The following is an 18,510-nucleotide window of genomic DNA, read 5'->3' as shown; positions in this document are numbered from 1 at the left end:
TTTGTGCAAAAAATATCTATATACAATATAGTATTTGTAAAATTAATCTCCAAGCAAGATGAAGTGGTCCAATTATTTCCTTTGTGTCACACTGTCATATTATGGTCTGGCATTGTAACTCCCTGTAGTCTAAAACAACTGTGGATTTGGGACTCTGGAAGATAAAATCCTGGGCTATCTCTAATAAAGGGAGAGCCCATTGTGACATTCTGTACCTTGAGGGAGCGAGCTGTACCCCCCATATTCCTCATTTTCGTATAATTGTGATCTTACATCTAAAGCATGCCTTGTAAGGTATCAGAAGAAAGGGTATGATCTGCTGAAAGTCATTTCTCTATCCATATATGTATATCATTAATGCATATGAAGTTATGAGAATTGTGTAGTATGGTTGTCACTAAAACATGCTATAAATTGGGGGAATCAGCCATGCTATAAGTTGGGGGAATTAGCTCCCCAGAGGCAACAGCAAGGAAAGTAACCAATGCCTGGGCGGGGTGTCAAACAACCCATCAACAGCCTTTGTCCAGCAGGGGAGCTACCATGCAATGACTCACCTGCATGAGGCCACTCCAGGGGAATTGCTCAACCTTGCTTGGAGAGACTCAGTAATGCTCACCTGACTCTGAAGGGGAGGAAGTCAAGAGGGAGGAAAGGACATGATAAAAGGAAGAGACGATTGCCATGCTCTTCCTCTCTCTTCCACCTACATCTATAGACACCACACCAAGCGACTGAAGTGCTGATCAAAGGGGAGAGCCTGCCTGAAAAGCAACCAGCCAGCCTGTGGTAAGAAGCATCTAAGTTTGTAAGGGCCTTGAAAGTGGTAAGATCAGTTTTTTGCTTTTATTTCATTTGACCAAATCTGACTTGTTATGCTTTGACTTATAATCACTTCAAATCTATCTTTATAATTAATAAACTTGTTTGTTTATTCTACCTGAAGCAGTGTATTTGGTTTGAAGCAAGCCAGAGACTCTCCTTGGAATAACAAGCCTGGTACATATAAATTTCTTTGTTAAATTGACGAACTCATGTAAGCTTGCAGCATCCAGTGGGCATAACTGGACACTGCAAGATGGAGGTTCCTAGGGTTGTGTCTGGGATCACAGGTATTGGCTAGTGTCATTTGGTTGCACAATCCAAAGAGCAGCTTACATGCCAGAGGCTGTGTGTGAACAGCCTAGGAGTGGGGGTTCTCACAGCACAGCTGTTCTAGCTGGCTCCCAGAGTCAAGGATTGGAGTGACTTAGCAGATCACCAGTTCAGATAACACCAGATGGGAAGGTCACACCCATGTAATCTAAACTTTCTTGAACATCATGGGTTTGAAAGATCAGCTCAGTCTTAAGCAGTACTAGGGGTTCACAATCTGTTTAGACAAAAGAGACCAAAAAGAAAAAAAATTCAATATAAAACAGTGAAAAATAAAGCAGACAGTGGGAAAGAGTGGAAAACAAATAGAAAGAGATTGTATTAAAGAGAGAGAGAGACAGAGTGAAGCAAAGAGGGAAAGAAAAACTCTACTGAAACATTTGCCATAGGCTACCCAGCCACCCTCCCACCCTTAGTTTTCAGGGAAAATTTTTATCTCTAATTCACAGCAATGACTTGCAGATTACATACTCAAATTACAATTCTATCTTCAAGCCCTGAAAACTCAACCCACTGAATGAAGAGTCTTTCTCATGTGCCATCCCCAGTGACAGATTTTGCAAGTCAAATTATGCTGCTTTCTATGGTTTCAGAGTAACAGCCGTGTTAGTCTGTATTCGCAAAAAGAAAAGGAGTACTTGTGGCACCTTAGAGACTAACCAATTTATTTGAGCATAAGCTTTCGTGAGCTACAGCTCACTTCATCGGATGCATACTGTGGAAAATACAGAAGATGTTTGTTTTTATACACACAAATCATGAAAAAATGGGTGTTTATCACTACAAAAGGTTTTCTCTCCCCCCACCCTCACTTTACATAAGCTATTACCAGCAGGAGAGTGGGGTTGGGGGAGAGAAAACCTTTTGTAGTGATAAACACCCATTTTTTCATGATTTGTGTGTATAAAAACAAACATCTCTGTATTTTCCACAGTATGCATCCGATGAAGTGAGCTGTAGCTCACGAAAGCTTATGCTCAAATAAGTTGGTTAGTCTCTAAGGTGCCACAAGTACTCCTTTTCTTGCTGCTTTCTATGGGGTTACAGAGAGAGATATCACTGAGGGCAAAATTTTATCTGCAGGCTGATTTATTACTGAGATGAAGCACAAACACAAAAAACCCATTTTGATATTTACTTCCCATGTTGAATTTGCAGGGCCAACTGTGGGGTGGGGGAGGGGTGAAGAAAAGACAATTTTACTTGAAAATTGTTCCAAGTTGATACATAACCAATGAGACACAAACATGGAATCCACAATGATGTTTTTAGAGTCACCATTCAGATATGTATTTCTAAGTAATAAGGGCATTTTGAGGTTCCATATTGATAGCGTCTCACTAATTTCGATATTTTGATTTATTTCTAATTTCTAGTCCAACAAACTCCCCCTGGGCTCTGACAGTCAAACTGGTTTCTTTCCATCTCCTATAACACAATTTGTTCAGGCCAAATTATACACTCAGATAATCTGACAACTGTACAGGTGTATATCATCAGTGACACCTCTGCAACCTGTCTTAAAGCCAGTGTACAGCTGTCCTAAAGTTTTAATTTGTCCTGTAGAACTTTTATTATGTGTGCAGATCCAGAAGTCAGAAAGAGGCCAGCATGACTGCCAAATCCCAAGGTGAGTTTGTGGGGGGCCATACTTCTGCGGAAAAAATATTTTAACTTGCAAAGTGAGCAAATTTGAAATGGAAATAAATGCCTATAGAACCCTATAATGTCATTATTCACTTTTTAAGGTAGAACTTCATTTAAAGTGAAACTTAAACGGTGCACAAACACACACACACAAACCAGAATAACATATTTTGATCTAAACCCTTCTGAACCCAAACTGGTAAATTTTTGATAACACCAGTGACAAATATCACTGGGCTTTACACTTTACAGGGTTTTAAAGCCTGTGGCAGCTTTTAAAGTTCTGGGTAGTTTAAATCAAGTTTCACTGCTTGATGGCTAAGAACCTGAAATTCATTAAGCTCAAAGATTTACGAGTTCTTCCGCTTTGTCAACTCTCTCAGTGACAGGAAAAACAGTTTGAGGAGAAATACATGAAGAGTTCTACTTCACTAAGCTATGAGGGAGTGAGAGGGACCGAGATATAAGTATTTGTGTGTGCTTTAGCTTGGAACATACACGTTCCAGAGGCAGACAGAAAGGGTGCACATTTCCCTGAATTATAAAATTAGAAAACAGACCCTCCCTCCCAAAGTCATGGGATTTAAATAAAGCTCATGAGTTTTATACCAGCCTCGTGTTTTGTTAATGTCTGTCTCCTGATTTGTACGTTTTCCTGGTTGGCAGTAATACAGAAAGTCCATACAGAAAAATACCTCAGAACCTCAGGGGGAGGGAGTCATTTCCCAACCTTAGAATAAAGTGGCTTCCAGAAGATGGTACTTCTGGAAGTGACAGCAGAAAATTAGCTTGAATTAAACTAACATCACATTCTAGGAAATAACATAGTACAAGGGACCTAGCTGTGCTTCCTTCTCCGCTACCTCCACCATGATTAGGCAAATTGTGGTGTGAGTACTGAAACTGCTTGCACTCCCTAGGTTCAGTGACACTATATCTGAGTGAATGCAGAGGACGATGGCTTTACTTCTTAGTCTCCCACACTTTGTCACTGTAATAAATGACCATGGACAGCTTTTACTTCTGTACAGATTTTACAGAAGATTGAAATCTTTAATGAAAAACACATAAATCACAGAAAACAATTTCAATCTAATTTGCCTCCAGGCAATTCAGGCAGTAATTCTTATTGACCTTAAAGATTTTTTTTAAAAAGGTGTTAAGCTAATGGCATTAATAAAGTGTTATCATCATTAATGTTTCCTTGTAATTCTGCAGGGCAAATAGCTAGTAGCTCATTGACATTAAAAGTCTCTGTGATTTGATTCTGTCTCCCAGACTTGAAGGATATGATTAAATTAGGTTCTACAGTATAGATGGCTGCTGTGCTCCTCTGGTTCCTTTCTTCCCCCTGATAACTAGACTCAATGCCAGCACTGAGTCTTATGCCTCTCATGGGAACTCCATTGTGCAGTTTCGAAAGCCTGTAGTTCCAAGAGAGAACCTCATGTGCTTATAAATAAATTCACAGATTAATTTGCTTATCAATTTTGAACAATTAGGATTTCTGAGCTCAGTCATTCTTCTAAAAATATTTAGTGGAAAATGAAATTTGACTAGAAGAAAATAAATATTTTTGTGCATGGTGTCCCCCCCACTTTTTTTTGTCCCCTTTCCTTTGTTTGAAATGTAGAGTCCAAGAAATATGTTTCCCATGTTCCTTTCTATTTGGTAGATATTATTTTCTTTATCTCAGATTTTAAATCAATTTTATAATAAATAAAAATGTTACATTAGTTACAGTACTTTTTGTCATGAAAGATCCCCAAACTCTTTATAAATGCTATTATTTAAAATCATGAAGTAATCGAAGCCACTAAAGATGTTGATGTCACAGAAGTCCTTACCTAGCATTGCTGATAAACGCATATATTTCAAAAGTCCTTGATTAGGCTACTTTCATTTAGGTGTCTAAGTACCAATAGGAGACTAACTTTAGGTCCCTGGATTTGATTTGGTTGTGTGACTGCTGTTAGATTATACAACCAGTCAATGACAAAATTAGAGATACAGGTCTTCTGACTTCCAGTCCCCTGCTATAACTTTAGATGATGCTTACTTTCTCCCCAAGGTATCTGAATAAATATAATTAGCATTTGATCTAGCTAGTGAATGCTATTGTTAAAGTTGCAAAACAGTTTTGTTAGAACCTGGTCCTATATAATCCATAACTATCTGAAACATGCAATCTGAGGTTGAAATTTTCCAAGTTTGTTCTGTGCTCAAATGTGACTCCCCCTCTCCCTCAACTCCGTTCCCTTTAAAAAAAAGTTTTAAGCAAAAGCCTTCCTGACACTTCTGAGTTAGATAGTGGTGGAAAAAAATGAATTTGTTCTATTATCAGATATTGACTCTTTTTGGGTCTGCAGCAAAAACAGCTTTTGTTTGTAAATTGAAATCCTCATAGCAGAACAATGTATTGCAGAATAGCAGGTCTAGAAAAAAATAATTATTTTAAAAAGAAATGAACACTTGAAAATCATGTACTGAGAATTCATAGAGTTTTTTAGAGATGGAATGGCATAAAGATGGCATTTTCTGCGTTGATAGATGAACTTATCTGGAGATCTGATAAAGATCAAGGGTGAAATCCTGGCACAACTGAAGTCAATGGCAAAGCTCCTATTGACTTCAGTGTGGCCAGGATTTCATCTGTTGATATTCTAAGATCCATCATCTGCATTTGATACCATTGGTCATGAGATGTTGCTGACTTGCCTGTGGCCCATAGGGGGGGTAGCTAGGTGAGAGGCTGCACTTTGGATCTCTCCCTTTTTTGCTGAGTATTTCTGCTCATTATCCCCAAAGGTGATGCCATAGGTCTATCACATGGGGCCAATGGGAAGTTATTTCTTTAGTTTGTTTCTTAATTTCTCAATTTGTGACCTGAGCTGCTGTGAGATGAGCATGTGAGCAGCAGTGATCAGGACAATTTGCTTTCATGGCCGGGAGGTTGCAACTTTTCTATGTAACTCTTCTGCCAGGTGGAGTTGGCAGCAAACAAGGTCAGGTTCAATATCTAGTTATTTCTTTTCAACAGTACAACACAGAACTGGCTTGAGTCTCCATCCAATAACATGGGAAAATTACACACCATCCCTGGCCGCGTCTAAGAGGCAATACTTCCCGTCTCGCAAGCACAGAGTCTGAGTGTAGAAAAAAAAACTTTTAATGAAAGGTGGGAAGTCACCTGGCATTAATTAGGGAAAATGCTGCTAGCAGGATCCATGATCTGCGCTGGCTGCCTATTTGTTTCCAGACGAAATTTAAAATCTTTGATTTTTGACTTGTGTATCCATTTATAGCTTGGGATGAATCTACATGAGAGCCACCCCTGTCATTTTTCCACACAGCCACTTTTGCAATTAGCAGAGGGCTTCAAGCTTTAACTGAGGGGATTCCAAAGAGAGGAGCTCCTCTGCTGCAGAATTCACTCCCAAATTCAGTTGTTCCAAAATCTGTCTTTGTTTTTTGTTTTTGTTTTTTTAAGGTCATATTACAAATACCATCTGTTTTTCCTGGGGTCTCCAGGGAAGGAGGAGCATGATGTTGGCCTTCAAATTTATTTTTGGTTGGTTATTTTATTTCTCTGGAGATGAGAATAAGTTATTGTTTCTATGAGTGCTTCAACATTTGTAAAAAAAAAAAAGAGTGTAGAGTATTGGATGAGGTGATCGGTCAACCCAAGGAGCTAGATTCTGAATAGTATTGCAGCCCTTTGATTGGAGGGGCTGAGAGATTTTTCAGTGTTGGATATATATTTTCAAAAAGTAAAATATTAGTGTAGAATGAATTCTATGCCTGCCATCGTTGATGAGTAAGGCTGTGAGTTTGTCATGGAAGTCATGGATTCTGTGACTTTCTGGGACCTCCGTGACTTCTGCAGTGGCCAGTGCGGCCGGCCCGGGGGCCACTTGAGCAGCTCGGGCAGCCCCTGGGCCAACTGCAGCAGCCGCTGCTGGGACAGTCTTGGGCCACCATGCCCGCCCCAGCAGCAACAGAAGTTTGGGTGTGTGTGGGAGGGGGCTCAGGGCTGGGGGTTGGGCCGCAGGAGGAGATGAGGGCTCTGGGCAGTGCTTACCTTGGGGGGGCTCCCTGGAAGCAGCGACATGTCCATCCCTCAGCTCCTAGTTCCACACGCTGCCTCCGCCTGTAGATACCATCCCCACAGCTCCTATGGGCCACAGTTCCTGGTCAATGGGAGCTACGGAGCCGGCACTCAGGATGGGGGCAGAGTGTGGAGCTAGGAGCTGAGGGAGGGACATGTCACCACTTCCGGGGAGCTGTGAGGAGCCAGGTGGGGAGCCTGCTAGCTCTGCCAAATCCCCCACCCCGGGAACCAGCAGAGGTCCTGGCCTGCCCCCCGAGCACCCGTGGTGCCCCTCAGACCCCCCTGCCCACGAGCACCTGCGATGCTTCTCAGGCACCACCCACTCACGAGCAGTCCCCACACAAGATTTAGTTAAGGGCATATTGTACAAGTCACGGACAGGTCACAGGCTGTGAATTTTTGTTTAGTGCCCTTGACTTGTCCATGACTTTTACTAAAAATACCCGTGACTAAAATGTAGCTTTATTGATGAAATATAACATTATTGCTCTTGTTAAAAAAAAAAAAAAAACAGTTTCTATGTCCATAACCTACCTTATCTTGCCACTGCACTTTTGTTTGTGCATCAGCATCATTGACTCAGGCCAGCACAACCGTTACAGAGCCAGAAGGGGGAGCACAAGTACAGCACACTGAGCCAAATTCTACCTTCCTCTGCTTACATCTCTCACTGAAGTCAGCATAAGTTATATCCCTGTTTCCAAAACCAGAGTTTGCCCCATTTTGTTTATGTGCAGGAAGTTCTGCCACACTAGTGGCTATACACTTATATTTTAGCATCTCTTTGTCATGAAGTTGTAGATTACAATCAAACTTGAAGATTTTTTCTGATTGCATTGTAACAGCTTTAATGTAATGTTTGGACCTAAAATGTTCACGTTGTCATGTCATGTGGTGCTGACTCCATGGGTGCTCCAGGGCTGGCGCAACCATGGAAAAAAATAAGTGGATGCTTAGCACCCACTGGAAGCCGGCTCCTCACAGAGCCTTCTGCCCATTGTGATCAGCTGTTCAGCTACATGCAGGAGGTGCTGGGGGGGGTGAATGGGGAGGAGCGGGGACAGGGTGCACTTGGGGGTGGGGGCGGAACTAAGTGGGAAGTGGCAGGGTGGGGTGAAAAAAGGTGGGCGCTTGGGAGAAGGGGTGGGGGTGGGGCAGGGCCTGGGACGGAGCGGGGGGTTGAGCACCTCCAGTACCCGAAGGAAGCCTGTGCCTGTGGTAGGCACTACCTTGATACTGTAGTGACTGGTGCTCTATGAGTACTCAAGAGCTGCTGCAGAACCTGAGAGGCCCACCTTAGGGAGTCAGAGACTGAAATTCAAATATATATTTTTCTTTTCTGTGTAACTAAGACTCAGGAAGTCAGTTGAGAGTTCATTGTGGGCACCAAGATGTGCAGTAGCCCTCTGTATTTGGGAGAAGACATATTAAAATTCTGTACATGGGAGAAGGTTGGTTTATGACAAATTGAGACTATGTAAATATACGTTGAAAAAAGTTAAGCCTTAAAAGACATCTCGTCCCTAATATTATTGGTTGTGTCTGGTTGTTCCTCGAAGGAGGAAGCAGGGAATAAGGACCACCCATCTTACTGAACTCTTGAGCAGCAGCAGATTACAACTTCAGTTCCTGTGTTCGCTAGGGCATAACAAGACACTTCCAGAAAGGTAAGGCATGGCCCTGTCACCCTATGCAGCACAGCATTCTGGGGGTGGGAGTTTGTCCTGCAGCTCCTGAAGCAATATAGCACAGGGTTCACACTTTAGGTGTGTCTTGTAGGTCCAAGATGGCAAATTTCCCTTTTGGAGTTCCTCCTGGGTCAGTGCAGTTGAATGCACTGGTTCAAAGGTTTAGACAGGGACTAGTACTATAAATGTCACTATAAAGGAATGATTTTGAATGGCTTTTCTTATATATCAGTAGTAGTTTTCATTCCTTAGACTATGTATTCATAACAGCACCACTAGTTTCAGAACCCCTGTTCCGGTTCATATGTGGTTCACAATTTTGCAGTTTTTTGTTGTTGTTTAAGTGAGGAAAGAATAAGAATACATTTGTCTTCTAAGCGCCCTTTTCTTGTGACTGCTGTTTATAGGAAACATTACATTTTGGAAGGAAGGGAACTAATGTGACCGCTCCTGAATAGCATGCCAGTGTTATATCTCAGTAGAGGATTTGGGAGGCCACCCCAACAGGTTTGAGTGCTTTATACAAATGTAACCCCTGAGGCACTTACCTTGGTTCCTCAGTCTCTATGCTAGTAACTCAGGGGGAGGTGCTGACCTTGGATGGTAGGGGGAGCCAAGGTAGACTCAGAGTCTGCTAGGCAACCAATATGGAGAGAGGAGAGACACTATTTTGAACGATATGGGCCCCTGATGGTTCAGGGGAGTTATAGCCACTGCGCCTGGATGGCCACCAGCACACCTGCTCAGAGGAGCAGCAGCATTTGAAAGTATGTCTACACTTCAATAAAAGACTCATGGCACGGCCACAGCTGGCCCAAGTCAGTTGATTCAGGCTCCTAGGGCTTGGGCTGTGGGGCTATAAAATTGCTGTGTAGATGTTCTGGCTTGGGTTGGAGCCCAGGGCTCTGAGACCCAGCAAGGGGGGAGGATCTCAGAGCCCAGGCTCCAGCCAGAGCCTGAATGGCTACACAGCAATGTTTAGCCCCCTAGCCCTAGTCTGAGTCAGCTGACTTGGGCTCTGAGACTTGGTACCATGGGATGTTTCCTGAAAGCCAGACATACCCTGAGAGAAAAGGGCTGGGAGGTTACAGTTCAAATGATTGACAAGAAAAAAGCCCAGGAAAGTAGAGGTAGCTTGACCAATAAGGAAAGTCTTCAGTAAAATGCCCATCCTTGAGAACAGTATGAGAGGGGAGAAGCCACTCTGAGAGAGGGTCGGGAATCAGCCACTGAAAGGGTAGGACTTGCTGTTCGGTGAGCTCAGGAGTCCCAGGCCTGCATGCAGGGCTCCCTGAGTACAGGCCTCTGGGTACCTGGAAGCAGTATCTCTAATGCTAAACTGTATTATACCGTTCAGCCCCTAGGTGGCATTGTTTGTAAAATACCTTATTTAAGTGAACCTCAGCCATACTTGGCAGAGCATTAAAAGATCTTATGATGAACACATCTCGTGTGTATAAACAAGCTCTACAGCCAGTCCATGTCTGGTACAGAAAACATGACATGATGTCAGGAGTAATCTAAGAACAGAAACAGAAGAACAAAGCAACAAAGGTTGAAGGATCTCATGAACATCCCATACTTCACTGCCCCAGAGAATTTCAGCTTTGACAAACCTTCACGGTAGACAGACAGGAAGCAGTATTTTGCAAGACTTTGAATTGCAAACAAACTCCACAAAGAAACTAATGATATACAAGTATCTTCTTTAATTTATGCTATGGGGAAGCAAGCAGAACATATCTTTTAAGTCTTTGAATTTACTGAAGACAGTCGCAAAGATGACATGTAAGGACTCTGGTTATGTTTGATGCATGCTTTATATCTCAGAGAAACGTGGTTTGAGAGAGAGCATGTTTTCACAAGAGAATTCAAGAACCAGGGGGAAATGTTGAATGTTTTATAAGAGCTCCGCATACATTGGCTGAAAATTGTGATTTTGGGAATGCAAAACATGAAAATATCAGATAAAAACCTTGTCACCATGCCTCAGTGGGTCTCAGCTGAGAATGCCAAATTCAGGACAGACTGCTGAGAAATAGAGCAGACTCACCTCAAACTGGTGGTTATTCTATCATTAGAATAGGGACCGAATGGCTAGGCAGCAGTTCTGCGGAAAAGGACCTAGGGGTGAAAGTGGACAAGAAGCTGGATATGAGTCAGCAGTGTGCCCTTGTTGCCAAGAAGGCCAATGGCATTTTGGGATGTATAAGTAGGGGCATAGCGAGCAGATCGAGGGACGTGATCGTTCCCCTCTATTCGACATTGGTGAGGCCTCATCTGGAGTACTGTGTCCAGTTTTGGGCCCCACACTACAAGAAGGATGTGGATAAATTGGAGAGAGTCCAGCGAAGGGCAACAAAAATGATTAGGGGTCTAGAACACATGACTTATGAGGAGAGGCTGAGGGAGCTGGGATTGTTTAGCCTGCAGAAGAGAAGAATGAGGGGGAATTTGATAGCTGCTTTCAACTACCTGAAAGGGGGTTCCAAAGAGGATGGCTCTAGACTGTTCTTAATGGTAGCAGATGACAGAACGAGGAGTAATGGTCTCAAGTTGCAGTGGGGGAGGTTTAGATTGGATATTAGGAAAAACTTTTTCACTAAGAGGGTGGTGAAACACTGGAATGCGTTACCTAGGGAGGTGGTAGAATCTCCTTCCTTAGAGGTTTTTAAGGTCAGGCTTGACAAAGCCCTGGCTGGGATGATTTAACTGGGAATTGGTCCTGCTTCGAGCAGGGGGTTGGACTAGATGACCTTCTGGGGTCCCTTCCAACCCTGATATTCTACGATTCTATGATTCTATGATTAGATTATACCACACCAGTAACAAAAGTGAACTTCTGGTTAACAAGAAGTCAAAAATGTAGTCTCCTTAGGCATTCCAGCCCTTGGCTTATCACTCAGACACTGGACATTATGATGCGTAGTTACTGAAAACCAATTTAATCACATATAGGGCCCTTCTAATCCTAAGGGATCAGCCACTTAGCCAGGTCAACATATAACTCAGATTTTACCCAATAATCACGCTGATGCCAATCTTTTAATAACTAAAAATTAAAGGTTTAATAATATAAAAAAAGAAGAGTTATAAATGTTTAATGTGTCATATACATATACGTGATTGCAAAGTCCTTATATCAGGTTTGTAGCGGTGATGAAATAAACTGCTAGCTTGCAAAAGTCTCTCTGGAATTACCCAAACAGATTGGGAGTCATCAGTCCTTTTTCAGAGCTTCCTTGATAGAAATCTAGTTCAGAGAAATGAATTGGGGAATGAAGACAAAATGGAAATGTCCCAGGTGCCCTTTTTACATCCTTTGCCATCTGCATAGAAATTTATTGTCCCAAACAAAGTCCACAGCCCCTGTTTGTGAAAAGTTACTGGCTCACGATGGAGTTCAGGGTCACATGAACATATCACATGTTCTTACATAGTTTACTGAATCACAGGGGGTGGCCATGGGCCCCTCAGAGTTTGAGGCATCAACAGGAAGACCTACTGGGAGGAATGAGTTTCTTCTGTAGCCCATTGTTAGAGTGAAGTGTCCTTAATGGGCCATCAACACATAGGATTTACATCAAGGCTAGAAATCTATCTGGTGGTTGTTACCCAGGAATACAGCACATGTATAAGATACACATACATAATCAATATTCATAACTTTAGATACAAAGATGATACATGGATTTAACTAGGATAATCATATTTGATAGACTGCATTTTCCCATTGACACCTTACATGATATATTTTACATAAGAGTTGTTATAATTGTAGCAGTAATTATACAAACGGTCATTTTCAATCATAAAGCATCACAACAGTAACTTCAACTGAAAAGAGATTTAGGCCTAGCTATACCTATACACAGAGGAAAGCAGTCAGAATTAGTCAAACAACAGAACAAAAGGCCAGAGCGATTTGAAAAACCTGAAACTAACCTAGAAGCTATCAACAGACACTTGAATGTCAAAAGTCATCATCATAAAACCCCAGAGGCAAGAAGAGATAACACCCAGGCTAAGAGGGACAAATTCCAGGTTACCTGCACAAGGTAAGGAAAAAATCATATCCCAAGAGATGATGCATGTCCAGCCAGGGGCACACAGTGTAATAAATGTATGAAGTATGGACATTTTGTAGCTGTTGCTGCACCAAAGCAGTCAAGGAGTTGACTCATATTACAGACAATCAAGAGCCATTGTTTCTGCAGTCTATCACTTATGATGACATAGGGCTAGCCTGGAGACTGAAACTGATATTCAAGGCAAGCCTATTGACTTTAAAATTTACTCAGGGGCTGATGTCATAGTCATCTCAGAAGGGATTTACAATCACCTTCAGCCCATCTCAGAGCTGAAGTCACCTAACACAGCTCTTAGTAGCCCTGAAGACGTTCTGAACTGCATGGGCCAGTTCACCACAGAAACAGCTTACAAATACTATGCATTCAGATTATATGTGATCAAGGGCCACAGACCAACACCCTTCTCAGCTGCAGCCCATGCTGGACCTAGTGAGAAAGGTAGAAGAACTCATGGAATATTTGGTGATATTGCACTTTTGAAACAAGATCCAGTACAAATGACACTAAGAAACAATGCTAAACCATATAGTGTACATACACCTTGCAAGATTCCTATCCCATTACTTCATAAAGTGGACACTAAATTAAATAGGATGGAGCACATTGACAATCGAGAAAATCACAGACAACAGCGTGGTGCGGCCTAAGAGTACCAGTTATAAAGCAAAAGGGAAAAATATTAAGCTGTGTGGATCTTCAAAGACTTAATGAAGCAGCTATGGGAGAAAAATATATCCTCCCAACACTGGGATGACTTTCTCCCCAAAGTGAAAGGAATTGCAGTATTCTGCAAAGAGGGTGCCTCGAGCGGATTCTGGCATTCTTTTAGCCAAAGACAGTGCTAAACTGACTACATATATCACACACTTTGGGAGATTTTGCTTTCAAATGTGACCTTTTGAGACAAGCAGTGGAACTGAAATTTTCTAAAGAAAGATGGCAGAACTGTACAAATTGCACAAATTGAAAAGGAGTGCCTGGCAAGTGTATGGGCATATAAGAACTTTTATAGATATGTGTGTGGACTGGATTCATTTACACTGATAATGGACCATAAATTGCTTGTAACCCTCATCAACAGAAAAGACCTGGATCAAGCACTAATGAGATGCCAACATCTCATTCCTAAGGTTAATGTGATTTAACCCAATTGCTAAATATGTTCCTGGGGAAAATCTGGTAGTAGAAGACACTCTGTCAAGGAGCCCAGCATTGTACTCAACTACCCATGAGCTCAAAGCTGCCGTAAAGGCAGGGAATCGAACTGAACTCGAACCTGAACCCAACAAGAGTTCAGATAGGTTTTTTGAGTGAACTAGAACTGAAACTGAACTGAAAATTTCTCAGTCACATTGAACCCAAGCTGGAGCCAACACTCCCCCCCAGGTCCCCAAAAAACCTGATATCTGGTTCAAAATAACACGGCTCAATAATCAGGTCCTGAGGAAGAGTCTTTAGGGGGTGCTGAGGAAGGGTCTCTCTCTGCTCCAACCCTAGAGAGAGAGGGGCATCCTGAGGATGCTCTTGCAGGAGATGCAAAGAGAGGGAGGAGGAGGAGAGAGGAGTTCTGGGATTGGTAGGTCTCCTGTCTGTTACGTCCAGGTAGTGGTCTGCCCATGGAAGGGAATTACAACTCCCAGAACACCTCCCTCCCCTCTCTATCTGCTCCCTCTCCCCATGTCCTGCTGGGCGCTTGTTCCTGCTATGTAAGTCAGGGCTTGTCTACATTACATGCTGGATTGGCAGGCAGCGATCGATCCAGCAGGGATCTATTTATCGCGTCTAGTATAGATGTGATAAATCGACTGCTAAGCGCTTTCCTGTTGACTCCAGTACTGCACCAGAATGAGAAGCGCAAGCGGAGTTGACAGGAGAGCGTCTGCTGTCGACTTACCACAGTGAAGACACCATGGTAAGTAAATCTAAGTACGTTGACTTCAGCGACACTATTCACGTAGCTGAAGTTGAGTATCTTAGATCGACTCCACGGGGTACTGTAGACAAGCCCTCAGTGTATAAAGGGCATTTTCTGTGCTGAAATTCATTTTGTCACCTCAGTGGTCAAATATGACTGACAGAGTTTTGGAAGATATTGTACTAGTATGTGCAAATAACTTGTTTAAAATATTTTTTTCTACATTTTTTGGTAGGAGTCATAATGCAAGCATAAGAGTGTGTGACATTAGTCTTCAGGAAGTGTATCTGAACCACTTTAAATAGGTTCAAAGTGATTGAACTGGTTACCAAACCATCATTCTAAGTTAGTGTCTAAATCAGAGAGTTAGGAAATATTCATGAACCCAAACCAGACCTGAACCAAAACTTTTAATGGTTCCACTCCCTGCATAAATGTGTACGTGGATGCTGTGGACACATACAGACCTGTGTCAGGAAAGACTACTCTATCTACAAAAGGTAATCTTGACAGACACGCAACTTCAGAAAGTTCTAAGTTACATTTGGAGTGGCTGGCCCAAGTATCCAAAGGACACTGTGGAAGTGACAAGAAACTACTTTGCAGTGTGTGGACAATTAAGGGAGTCAAATGGACAATTAACTGAGTCAAATGATTAAATGTTCTTAATGGCATCATAATTGCAAACAAAATGAGAGGAAAAAATACTAAATCACATCCATGAAGGAGATCAGGAATTAACTGAAGGCCATGAATGAGCCAACTAGTCAGTGTGGTGGCCAGGCATCAGCAAGGACATAAAGACCAAAAAGAAAAGGAGTACTTGTGGCACCTTAGAGACTAACCAATTTATTTGAGCATGAGCTTTCGTGCCTCCAGCTTTTACCCTGACCACACCACACGATCCATCGTCTACAGCCAAGCTCTGCGATACAACCGCATTTGCTCCAACCCCTCAGACAGAGACAAACACCGACAAGATCTCTGTCAAGCTTTCTTACAACTACAATACCCACCTGCAGAAGTAAAGAAACAGATTGATAGAGCCAGAAGAGTTCCCAGAAGTTACCTACTACAGGACAGGCCTAACAAAGAAAATAACAGAACGCCACTAGCGGTCACCTTCAGCCCCCAACTAAAACCCTTCCAACGCATTATTAAGGATCTACAACCTATCCTAAAGGATGACCCAACACTCTCACAAGTCTTGGGAGACAGGCCAGTCCTTGCCTACAGACAGCCCCGCAACCTGAAGCAAATACTCACCAACAACCACATACCACACAACAGAACCACTAACCCAGGAACTTATCCTTGCAACAAAGCCCGTTGCCAATTGTGCCCACATATCTATTCAGGGGACACCATCACAGGGCCTAATAACATCAGCCACACTATCAGAGGCTCGTTCACCTGCACATCCACCAATGTGATATATGCCATCATGTGCCAGCAATGCCCCTCTGCCATGTACATTGGTCAAACTGGACAGTCTCTACGTAAAAGAATAAATGGACACAAATCAGATGTCAAGAATTATAACATTCATAAACCAGTCGGAGAACACTTCAATCTCTCTGGTCACGCAATCACAGACATGAAGGTCGCTATCTTAAAACAAAAAAACTTCAAATCCAGACTCCAGCGAGAAACTGCTGAATTGGAATTCATTTGCAAATTGGATACTATTAATTTAGGCTTAAATAGAGACTGGGAGTGGCTAAGTCATTATGCAAGGTAGCCTGTTTCCTCTTGTTTTTTCCTAACCCCCCCCCCCCCCAGATGTTCTGGTTTAACTTGGATTTAAACTTGGAGAGTGGTCAGTTTAGATGAGCTATTGCCAGCAGGAGAGTGAGTTTGTGTGTGTATGGGGGTGGGGGGGATGTGAGAAAACCTGGATTTATGCAGGAAATAGCCCGACTTGATTATGTAAAGAGTTGTCACTTTGGATGGGCTAGCACCAGCAGGAGAGTGAATTTGTGTGGGGGGGGTGGAGGGTGAGAAAACCTGGATTTGTGCTGGAAATGGCCCACCTGATGATCACTTTAGATAATCTATTACCAGCAGGACAGTGGGGTGGGAGGAGGTATTGTTTCATATTCTCTGTGTGTATATAAAGTCTGCTGCAGTTTCCATGGTATACATCTGATGAAGTGAGCTGTAGCTCACGAAAGCTCATGCTCAAATAAATTGGTTAGTCTCTAAGGTGCCACAAGTACTCCTTTTCTTTTTGCGAATACAGACTAACACGGCTGTTACTCTGAAACCTGTCATAAAGACCAAAGTATCTGCATGTGAACACTGCAGAACTAATAGACCAACACAACACAAAGAACCTTTACTAACAACACATCTACCAGACAGACTTTGGCAGAGACTAGCTGCAGATTTATGCAAATTCAGAGGACATCATTACCTGATCACCATGGGCTGCTTTTCCAGGAATATAGACATAATGTTACAGTTTTATTGAGAAACTGAAGTGCGCTTTTGTTCACTTTGGTATTCCAGAACAACTAGTGACGGACAATGGACTGCAATTCACTGCAGCAGAATTTAAATAATTCCTAACGAAATATGATTTTGATCATATTACTAGCAGCCCACATTACTCACAAGTGAATAGAGAGGCCGAGAGAGCTGTACAGACAGCCAAGAAAATCCTACAGCAGGAAGATCCATTAATTGCTCTTATGTGTTACAGATCTACACCAACAGAAGCTATTGGATATAGTCCAGCCCAACCCCTGATAGAAAGACAATGTAGGACTACTGTTTCAACTTTGGAAAATAACCTATTTTCAAAGTGGCGAGACCTGAAGAGAGTAACCAAAGCAGATAAAAATGGTTATAAGAGCTTATGAACTCTTGTTCAACAGACATCACTCAGTTAGAGAACAACCAGGTCTAAAAACTGGTGACCACGTTCATGTCAAATTAGATGGAGAAAAAGAATAGACAACTCCAGCTGTCATGAAGAAAAATAATTCAGCAACCAGATCATATGTGATCAAGACCGACAGTGAAGAGTTCAACAGAAACTGTCGACATCTACAGTTTGTTCCCCAGAAAGAACAATCCACAGAACAAACTGTGGAGATGGTAGTTGCCGAACAAGAAGAGGATAACTCAGGGATTTCAAACTAGCCTTAGTCAATTGTTGCAACTAATGGACAGCCAGATGACCACGTTGTTACGCATTCGGGTCATGTAAGTAGAAAACCAGTATGATTCAGAGACTTAACAGACTGATACATACTGAACTTCAAAGACAGCATAATATTGTAAATGGTAGGAATGTAGAATTTAAAGGGTGAGATGTAATGGAATGATAAACTGTATTATACTGTTCAGCTGTTAGGTGGCATTGTGTGTACAATACCTTATTTAAACGAACCTCAGTCATAGCTGGCGGAGCATTAAAGGATCGCATGATGAATACATCTTGTGTATATAAGCAAGCTCTGTAGCCAGTCCATATCTGATATAGGACCATGACACCTAAGCTTGTGCCTTTCCCTGTTCAAGGTAACCCCCATTTACTTCCTGTTCAGTTACTGTGCTGAATATATTGTGGGTTGGTGTTACTGTGCGCCGCCTCCACCCGTAGGTGCTGCCACTACAGCTCCCATTGGCCGCAGTTACTGGCCAATGGGAGCTGCGGAGCCAGCGCTTGGGGTGGGGCGGTTGGGGGCAGCGTGCTGAGCTGCTTGCTGTGCCTCCGCCTAGGAGCACCAGGGACATGTCACCACTTGTGGGGAGCTGTCCAAGGTGAGTGCTGCCTGGATCCGGCACCCTGAAACCCCTCCTCCACCCCAACCCCCTGCCCCAAGCCCCCTCCCGCACCCAAACTCCCTCCCAGAGCACGCACCACGCACCCGCTCCCATGCCCCACCCTCTGCC

The 18,510-nt window shown here is 42.7% G+C and overlaps 1 long non-coding RNA gene across 1 annotated transcript; it reads left to right on the top strand.

Annotated features, from left to right (window-relative positions):
• The first annotated feature begins 535 nt into the window (after positions 1–535).
• Positions 536–18,208, top strand: LOC142072945 (uncharacterized). Its single transcript, XR_012669563.1, has 3 exons — positions 536–826; positions 8,473–8,580; positions 17,312–18,208. It is a non-coding gene; the product is annotated as an uncharacterized LOC142072945 (long non-coding RNA).
• Positions 18,209–18,510: the final 302 nt, after the last annotated feature.

This window comes from Caretta caretta, chromosome 1, assembly GCF_965140235.1.
Source record: "Caretta caretta isolate rCarCar2 chromosome 1, rCarCar1.hap1, whole genome shotgun sequence".
NCBI classification, from domain to species: domain Eukaryota; kingdom Metazoa; phylum Chordata; order Testudines; family Cheloniidae; genus Caretta; species Caretta caretta.
Note: the sequence above shows the minus strand (reverse complement) of the source record. Positions and strands in the feature narration are given on the sequence as shown.